Raw genomic sequence first — 10,666 nt, forward strand, 5'->3', positions numbered from 1 at the left:
ATAACACAGATGGAAGGATTACTGAGGCAGGGCGTAAACAAACAGGAGTGAACCTTTTTTCCAGGCCAGAGGCTGAATTCCAAATAAAATCCACAACCGGAAACAGACTAAGGAGAAGGATAGGAATAGGGTTGGGTATTGTTTAGGTTTTATCTGATACCAGTACCAAACCGGTACTTTTGAAACGGTGCTCGAACCAGTGCTTAAAGAATAGAGAACACAAACTTTGTCCAAAAACCTCTCATGTTCAGCTGGTTTTTTGTAAAAAGATAACAATGTTAGCCTTTTCTGCAGCTATGGGGCATATATGGTATCACTCTTGGCTGGAAGCAGTGCTTGAACAATGGAAAAAACACAAACTTTGTCCAAAAACCTCTCATGTTTAACTGTTTTCCACTTTTTCTTTGGTCATTTTAGCCTTTTTGGCCAGGGTGAAGGGAGTATCTGCCATCAAACAAGAAGACAGCCGCATGTAGCTATGATGATGTTTGCTAGTTCACCTTACATGCATTAATGTAATAACGTGGTTAGCCTACTCAACGTAAATTACACACGAACAGCATTAAGCTACTCAGGCAGAGAAGAACGGCTGCTGCTGCATCATCATCCTCATCATTTCTGCTACACTGGCAGGGCTAGGGGCCAGGACTCTCCTCTTCGGGTTTTTGGGGGATGTTGCTAACTCCGGGTCCAATATGTGCACGGTGTGAGGTCTCGCAGCAAGCTATCAAATACGGCGCATTTCTTGGCTTTTAAAAAAACGCTACACGTCGCCAGGTGTTTCATCAGATTTGAGGCGTTGCCTCCTTTGACAGTATCACAGTATCAGCTTAAAGCACTTGTTGCTGCTGAGTTTGCATCTTTTGCTGTGAAGTACAGCCAGACGTTTGATCGCTTCGCCTTGGGCATTTTTAATCTGTAGCTCTGCTCTAAAAGAACGTACGTACCTGGACCCGCCTACTATCCTCGGAAACGTAAAATGATTGGCTAGAATCCAAAGTGCATGACATCTCAGGAAAATAAAGCACCGAAATGTGCGCTGCTTTTCGGTCTGGTTACTACCGTTTATGTCAGAACTGGTGCCATCATGGCACCGGACACCGGTACCCATCCCTAGATAGGACTACAAATTGATACACACCGAGGGCTAAATGGAGACATGAGGGAACCAAGGTACAGCTGAAAGTATGAAAATGGAGGAAAGGAAGAAATAAACCTCTAAGAAAATTCGGCAGACTTACTATCAAATTAAAACAGGCAAAGGAAGACGAGTAGGTACAATGAGTGTAACAGTGTAACCAAATTAAACGGTAATAATATCACAGAACTGAAAAAGCCTTATACAAGAATTCTACTCTCTTTACCCTGAAGTATTTAAACTCCTCCCACCTCTGCTCCTCCTATCTTCACTGTTGTACCTGTCTCCCTCTCACACCTGTGTTCTAACTTCTACTGACTTACGTTCTCTCTGAAGCATACCTCCACCTCTCCAGGCTCTCCTCCACCTGCTCCCTACTCTCACTGCAGATCATGACGTTGCCTTCACAGATACAGATCCACATGACCCCTCACCCCCTCACCTGTCCATCACCCCTGCAAACAAGGGGCTCAGATCCCTGATGTAATCCCACCCCAATCTGAAACCCATCTGTCCCTCCTACTGCACACCTCCCGGCTCTCTGTCCTCACACAGTGCTCTGAAAAAGTGTTTGTCGTCTTCCTCATTTCTTCATCTTTTGCTTATTTATCACATTAAATACAACAGCGAATACTAAATGAAATTTTAAAACTATTTCATCTTTTAAGCTGCAAAAAAAGCTACCAAACCTGCCTGACTCTGCGGAAAAGTATGTGAAAATCCTGTGAATGTGATAACTTGAGAACAAGGTGATGTAGGAACAGTGGTGAACCTTCCCAGGAGTAGCCGGCCTACCACATATACTCATCCAGGAGGTCACAAGAAACCCAGAACAACATCTAAAGAACTGCAGGCTTCACAGCTAAGGTCAGAGGTCACGAGTCAACAAAAACAAAGAGTTCAGGGAGAGAACCACCGCTGACTAAAACAAAGGCTCGTCTCACATTTGGCAAAATACAACTTGATGATCACTGAGAGTTTTGGGGAAAAACTGTGGAGCGACGAGACAAAAGCTTAAGTTTTCAGAAGGTTTGAGTCGCGTTACATCTGGAATCAAAACGGTCATCACCCCAACAGTGAAACATGGTGGTCGTGATGGTCCGAGGTGTTTCGCTGCTTCTGGACGACTCGCTGTAACTGATGGAAACATGAATTCTGTTCTCAAACAGAAAATCTTGCAGGACAACATCCGGCTATGTGCTAAGAGCACTCAGGTTCTGCAGCAGGACGACGATCCAAAGCACAGAGCACGTCCATCTGAAGGGATGGAAAAACAAAATGAAGGTTTTGGTTTGGCCGAGTCAAAGTTGGGACTTAAATCCGACCGAGATGCTTTGGTGTGACCTTAAACACACAGTTCATGCTCAATCCTGCAAAAAATATCCTCCACAGTGAAAGTCATTACAGATGCTCGACTGCGATCGGTTATTAGGTTTTACTTTTTCACACAGGGGCAGGAAGGTTTGGATGGTTTTTCCCTTTAATAAATGAAATCAGTTGGAAAAATGTGTTTTGCATTTACACAGAGGACTCTGACCTTTTCTATGCATCTCCATCAAAACTGTAAGATCTCCCTGAGCTGCTCCCTCAGAGCCCGTGAAACTCCTTTTCTGTTTAATAATATTCCTTCTCTTCTACCTCGACATCCCGGCTGAACACGTGTCCTCATCCGAATATACTTATTTCTTGGGGTGTCAGACGAAGTGAGAGATGTGGAAATGAAATCTGCTGTAATGACAAATCCATCACCTCAGCCTCACGTCTTCTCTTTTCTTTACGAGCTCACAGCGAGTCTGTTTCATCTCCTCGCCTCAGCCTCGTGCAGCGGAGATGAGTTTCTGTGAAATATTTTGTGATTAAAAAAAGTCAGATGTCCTCAGATTCTTCAACTACGATGCGTAAAATTACCGAGAGCTGCTTCTTAAAAGACTCACAGAGGAGCCTTTGGCTGTGACCGATTTGGTGGTTTGTTTTATACATCAAAGCCTCAGGAAACGCACCTCGCCGCTGATGTTTAGTGAAAATTCAAAGAGTCGTTTAGGCTCAAAACATTCCTGCTGTTTGTAGACGTGCTGCTAATATGAAGTTTGTATCGCTGGCAAATGTAAATAAGAGCCTGTTCAGACTGAACGTAATTACTCTGCCATTAAGTTGTCAGTTGGTGCTCCTGGCTAACAATTTTAACAGCTCCAGAGCACAAACGCTACTTCCTGCCAACCATCACACATTTAATGAAAACTGACTGACCTAACAGCTGTCAGTAAATCTAAATGTACCGTTTAGTGTTGACTGAACTACTAAAGTCCAGCAGCTGGACAGTAAGTCTGAAGGTCAAAGATCTGAGATCTGCAGTCGTTGCCCGTTTGATCAGTAAACAAGTTTCAAGCATACAACAGGATTTCTGTTCCCAAAAACAGATTCGTCATCAAAAATCAAGGAAACTGCAAAAATCTTCTGCAGATGATTCGTATCTGAAAGTCACGTCCTTAAGAATCCGAGGACGCAAGACCTGAGTCTACATCTGGACCTTCAGCTGATCCGTGTACTGTTCACTGAAGCCAGAAATGGTTTCAGTGGAAGGGAAACTGGGAGGACAGGTGAGGCAAACTACAGAAGAGTGGACAGAAGGTCTGACGATGCGAGCGAGGAGTCCAAATGAGACATTTTTGGCTCAAATCTTCATCAGTATGTACCGTCAGGAGAGAGGTACAGCTGTAACACAGGTGGAGGTGTGTCGTGGTTCAAGGCCAGTGGAGTTTATTAGACCACCTTCCATAACAACAACAAAACACACTTTTTTATGCTATTATTTAATAGCCACATAATAAACTGAATTCACCTTTGTTATATATAAAAAAGCTATTTTTCATGAATGCAAGTAAATAATTTCTTAATCAGAAACTAATATTGTGCTTTACAATTTTTTCAGCTTTTTCTCTAAAATTAAATAAGAAAATGTGTCGATAACTAAAATAATTTTAAAATTAAAAGTATGGTTTTCCTTAAGGAGCTTGCACTCACTGGTCGATTAACATTATAGAAATTTTAAAAACCCACTTTGGTAAAAACCAGTACTGTTCATTTAGAGCAGCTGAACACGTTTGCCTGAAGCGCGTACTCAGGAAACACTCGTCCCAGTGTCAGCCGGTCACAACCAGCAGCTGTAAAGTTTCTAATGAGAAATCATCAGTAGATTAGTGTATGTAGACTCTGAGGAAGCCACAGAGTAGAGTGGAGTCTAAGGAGGCGCTGTGGAGCTGTGGATACGGAGGGGTAATAACTCCACATGGTTTCATGCTTTTCATCATACTTTATTCTTACGGTTGGTGTTTCAACAATACTCGGCTGCAGCTTTGCAGCTCACAGCCTCACCATCAACAACAGTTCAGTTCTTTCTTCTTTTCAGCAGGTGAGGCGTGATTGCTCGTGCTGCTCAGGTGTGTCTGCCTTCCCTGCAGCCGCGCCACAGGTAGATATGTTGGAGCAGAGAGGAGAGCTGAGATCGGGTGGTCGACAGAAGGCAGGAAAATGATTGGACCAAAGTGATGACAGCAGAATCGAGTGTGACAGAGCGACAAAATGGAACGTAAAAAATAGACCATCAGGCCAAACGACCAAGAATCAGGACACAGGAGTGAATACAGATCTTTCTTATTGAACATCCAAGTAAGTTTAATTTTTTCGATTTGCAGACTTTTATTTTTTAGCGACGACTGCAACAGACTGCTCATCTGTCCAGGACACGTCTCACCTCATGATAGCCGGAGTAGGCTCCAGCACGGTGACCCTGACCTGCACAACAGGAAGAAGATGAATGGATGCTTCTTGATCCAGGTCATGTTACGGGACTGCAAGAAATACCAATTCTTACCCAGATTTTGGCACCATAAGGATGTTTCAAGGTAAAACAGCAATTCTATCAAGCTAACATCAGACAGCAGCTAAAGTTAGCATCATAAGACAAACCAGAACCCTGACAGTGATTTGAAAAAGGCTTGTAGAGTTAAGGTGTTTTGGTTCAGGTGTGTATCTTTGTTGGTTTAGCCTCTTTTTAAAGAAGGAATATCAATTATGAACGACACTTATTAAACCACAAAGGCTCATTTGATTAAAGAGCCTCAGCCAGACAGGGACAAATGGAGCAATTTGTTTAAATGTCACCTTTTCTGAGCACTTCTGATTCCCTGCTGCCACAAAACAATGTTAATGATGCTTTTAAGCTATTATAATCATTTCCAGCTCCGGCTTTCATCGAGGTAAAGAGTCTCAATAAAAATGTCAGAATAAATGATGAATTGGTTGGGACTGGCAGCTGATGTTAAGGTCAGACAAAAAATCCAGAAGAACCCAAAAAGGAACAAAATCAAAGAAGAAACCAAGAAGATAAAAATACCAACTTGTGAGATTATCTTAATGAGAGGTGGTGGAGATCCAGATTTGGGAGATAAGTCTTCAGTTTTCCCTTTTTTCTTCTTCTTTTGGTGGTATAGAAACAAAATCCCAGACTCAGGAGTGTGAAAGGACAGAAAGTTCCAGGTGGGCACATTCGTTATGTTTTTGGGCGTTTCAACTTTAAACTCTACGATAACATCGGCACCCAGGTCAGCAGCTTCCTCTGAGTCGTTTTTATGAAAAATGTGCCGACGTGTAAGGCAACCAGTCTTTGGGTCTTAATATCAAAGACCAGGATACACACATGATGTCTGTTCATCAGCCATGACAGCGGTCTGAGGTCCTTCCTCCCAGCGTGGAGATTTATGTTGCTCTTATTCTCTCACAAAGTGACCATAACTACCTCACACACAAACAGCACTTTCACGTGATCGACACTGGACGGAGGAGATCACCTTTAAGACTTTTAAACAATAATGTAGCTTCATATAAGAGTTTAATTAAGGAGTTTAATTCATGGATATAGAACTGAATAGACCTTTATTGTCATTGTACATGTTCAATGAAATTATGGAGGCTTGTTTGTGTTTGGTTTTACCATCTGACCAACCATCAGATGTATAGGTTACTTGACCTTAAATATAAAGCATCTTGAAGCGACTGCTGTTGTAATTTGATGCTAGATAAATAAAATTGAATTGAACAACAAGGACCCTCCAGCAACCATCAATGGTTACCAGGTGATCACCAAACACCTGCGCAGAGCCTTACCTTAACCTAACAGTAGTTTTTAAGGCCTACATCTGTATGTAGTCTTTAGAGTTAGAATTAGAATTCAACTTTATTGTCATTGCACATGCACAGGTACAGGGCAACGAAATGCAGTTTGCATCCATCCAGAAGTGCTTTAGTGATATAGATATATTAAAAGTATAGATGAAAATGTCCTTGTTTGTCCTTTAAAGGGGAAAGTGTTCATGCATTTACAACAGGGGTCTCGAACTCCAGTCCTCGAGGGCCGCTGTCCTGAAACCTTTCCAGGTATCCCTGCTGCAACACACCTGAATACAGTTAGTAGGTCATTAGCAAGACTCTATAGGACTTGACTGCATGCTGAGGTGGCAGTTCAGCCATTTGGTTCATGTTACAGCAGCATGACTGAATGAACACGGTGCAATAAAAGTACTGTTAGAAGTACATTTTTCCAAACACTTACATTTGCCTAAATTTACTTGAGTAGGGTTAGGGGTTGCCACCTCAGCATGCAGTCAAGTTCCATACTCTTGCTAATGCCTACTCATTTGATTCAGGTGTGTTGCAGCACATGGAAAAGTTTCAGGACAGCGGCCCTCGAGGACTCGAGTCCGAGACCCCTGATTTACAAGATTCTGTGTAAAAGAGACGAGTCTGATGAACGTTTCTGTTCAGGGACACAAAAAAAGCCAGAAAACTCGTCTGGAAACACGATTCAGTGTCATAGTCGTGACTCTTCATGGTCATCACCAGTCATTACACTTTGAGCAATAAAAGGAAATGACTGCAGCTGTCTCTTAATGTTACACTTGATTTGTTGAGGACAGAAATCAATCAATCAATCAATCAAAGCTTTATTTGTCACAAGCAGGTTGCCCTGCAGTGAAAATGGGACCCCCCCCCCCCCCCCCGACCTTACACACGTAACACAGACATCACATGGGGTTACAAGTCGGAGATCGGTAGCGTTGCAGAAAAACACTGAAATGTACACAACAATGGGAGGGTACAAGAGGAAAAAAAGAGACCTCCACTCCATGGTAGGACAGCACGAGAACAGGAAACAAACAGCCTGGTGAGCACCTGGCTGTTTACAGCATGTTCTCACTAATGCATCACAGAGCCAGGCCTCAGTTCAGTGATGTGTTAAGCTGTCGAAGGATAATGAGGACAGACAGTGCAGACTCAATAGCACTCACGTAAAATCTGCGTGAAAGCAAAACCCAACCCCGGCAGTGCTGTTGACACACGACAAAGACATTTCAGTTGAACTGTGACAGAAAATGTCTAAAGATGGAGAGGGATTGTTGGAGCTGCAGCAGAAATCAGAGCTATAAAACTCATCATAATGTCATCATCGGGAAACTAGCGGATGATACCGTGGAGACAAAGACTATCACAACGTTTCCCAACCAGAAGCCGTGGGTGGATAAAACCATCCGCGACGCTCTGAGATCCCGCACCGCTGCCTACAACACGGGACTCATGACGGGGGACATGGACCCGTACAAAGCCGCGTCATATAACGTGCGGAGGGCGGTGAAAGAGGCGAAGCAGCGCTACGGGAGGAAACTAGAGTCACAACTCCAACAGAGTGACTCTAGGAGCCTGTGGCGGGGACCAAGGACAATAACGGACTATAAAGCACCAACAACCGGTATGACGAACGCGGCCGTGACTCTGGCAGACGAGCTGAACACTTTCTATGCTCGCTTCGAGGCTGCAGCTAAGGTCTCCAACAATGCTAGTGTTAGCGGCGCTAACGGCTGCAGACAGGAAGATACTGCCAGCACCGGAAACGTGCTCGTCATCTCCGAGCATGAAGTAAGGAGAGCCTTCAAGAGAGTGAACACCAGGAAAGCAGCAGGACCAGACGGCATCCCAGGTCGTATCCTAAGAGACTGCGCATACCAGCTAGCTCCTGTGTTCACTGAGATATTCAACATCTCTTTATCTCAGTCGGTGATCCCCACATGCTTCAAAGAGTCCATCATTGTTCCTGTCCCGAAGAAACCCCACCCTGCTTCTCTCAATGACTATCGCCCTGTAGCCCTCACCTCAGTAGTGATGAAGTGCTTTGAACGCCTGGTCAGAGACTTCATCATTTCTTCACTACCAGACACACTGGACCCACTACAGTTCGCTTACCGTCCAAATCGTTCCACAGACGATGCCATCTCTCATCTCCTCCACACATCACTCACTCACTTGGACACTAGAAGGGGGAATTATGTTAAAATGCTCTTCATAGACTACAGCTCTGCATTTAACACCATAATTCCCTCCACACTCACCACCAAGCTGGAGCATCTGGGACTCAGCTCATCTATGTGTCAGTGGATCTCCAACTTCCTAACTGGCAGACCACAGGCAGTAAGGATGGGCGGACATGTCTCAGCCTCCACCACTCTCAGCACTGGAGCCCCCCAGGGGTGTGTTCTGAGCCCCCTGCTGTACTCTTTGTACACATATGACTGTGTGGCCACTACCAGCTCCACCACCATCATCAAGTTTGCTGACGACACCGTCGTGGTGGGCCTGATCTCTGATAACAACGAGACGGCCTACCTGAAGGAGATTAGGAATCTGGAGAACTGGTGCCAGAGGAACAACCTCCTTCTAAACGTCAGTAAGACAAAGGAGCTGATAGTGGACTTCAGCACTAAGCAGGAGAGGAACTACCAGACCCCCGTCATCAACGAGTGCCCAGTGGAGAGAGTGGACAGCTTCAAATACCTCGGAGTTCACATCACGCAGGACCTGTCATGGTCCTGTCACATCAACACCGTGGTGAAAAAGGCCCGACAGCGTCTCTACCACCTCAGATGCTTGAGAGACTTCCAACTGCCCTCCAAGGTGCTCAGGAACTTTTACTCGTGCACCATAGAGAGCATCCTGGCGGGAAACATCTTAACCTGGTTCGGGAACAGCACCATGCAGGACAGACGAGCTCTACAGAGGGTTGTGCGGTCAGCTGAGCGCACCATCCGCTCCGAGCTCCCTGACCTGCACTCAATCTACAGCAGGCGGTGCTGGACCAAGGCCAGGAAGATGGTGAAGGACCTCAGCCATCCCAACAACAGACTGTTCTCTCTGCTGAGGTCAGGAAAGCGATTCCACTCCCTGAAGACCAACACAGAGAGACTGAGGAGGAGCTTCTTCCCGCAGGCGATACGGTCTCTCAATCACACCACCACACAGTACTGACCCACACATATGGTTCTTACACACACACTGGACTTTCTGGACTTTGGTTTTGCACAACACTGGTCACTATATTCTTCATTTCCGGTTAATACTTGTACAGCTGCTGTTATTGTGTATATATTTATTTATATTTAGATTTCTTCATACATTCTTATATAGTTCTATATTGTGTATTTTGTTGTACAGTTATTTTATTTTCAACTTTAATTTATATATTTTATCTTATTCTTCCCAGTTAAATTTACCCTTCATTCTAATTTGTGTTGTACAGTTATTTCATTTTTAACCTTAATTTATATTTTATTCCTTCCTAGTTAAATTTACCCTTTTTAATTTTTCATATTTATTTCCTATCTTATTCATAGCCTTTTCCTTTTTTGTTTTCTTTAGGTCACGAGCAGTTGTCCAAGCATTTCACTACATATCGTACTGTGTATGACTGTGTACGTGACAAATAAAATTTGAATTTGAAATTTAATTTGACACCATGTACTCCCTGTCTCTGAGAGAGTGCTTCAGACACGATGCAGGGAGTATTAAAGGAAATCAGAGCTTCAGTGACAGCTCAGACAGCCCAAAGGACATTACATAACCTTTATACAGCAGACAGCATCCAAGGGGGAAAAAGACGTTGCTTTGTCAGTTTGGCATAAAACTGCAAGATTAAAGTTTGCAGAAGAACATGAAAAAAGCCTGACGAATATGTCAAAGTGTCTCTGTGGTCAGATGAGCTTTCTGTCTAACATTCACACTCTAATGAATGCATCAGGACCAGTTCATCTTGCCCAAGGGTACTTTGGCATCAAACTAAAACTGCCCAGGATCAAACCACCAACCTTCCTCGACCTCCTGAGCCACCTGACAACAGCAGCCAGCTCTCGCTCCCCATCGAGGAGACAAACCCCGGCAGTGATACTGTACAGCATAGTGGTGCAAAGTTATATAACTTTCATGTCTACACCATGAATGCATCGCAGGAATAAGGGTTCGAGGTGTAAGCGGGGCATGACATCATGACCTTCTTATTGCTGAGCCAAACTCACTCTGCAGTATTGTGTGTTAATCTGCCAATCAGCTTTAACTACTCATTTATTGAATGCCATTCTGGGTAGTTCCAGCCTACTGTAGCCTCTGGTTATTACACACTAATACTGGGGTAGTTCCAGTCCATTGTAA

At 44.0% G+C, this 10,666-nt stretch overlaps 1 long non-coding RNA gene across 1 annotated transcript; it reads left to right on the forward strand.

The window, feature by feature from the left end:
* The first annotated feature begins 4,499 nt into the window (after positions 1-4,499).
* On the forward strand, positions 4,500-6,044 carry LOC113031067 (uncharacterized). The gene is made up of 3 exons (XR_003273674.1): positions 4,500-4,804; positions 4,878-5,040; positions 5,629-6,044. It is a non-coding gene; the product is annotated as an uncharacterized LOC113031067 (long non-coding RNA).
* The last annotated feature ends 4,622 nt before the right edge of the window (positions 6,045-10,666 follow it).

This window comes from Astatotilapia calliptera, chromosome 10, assembly GCF_900246225.1.
Source record: "Astatotilapia calliptera chromosome 10, fAstCal1.2, whole genome shotgun sequence".
Classification (NCBI taxonomy): Eukaryota; Metazoa; Chordata; class Actinopteri; order Cichliformes; family Cichlidae; genus Astatotilapia; species Astatotilapia calliptera.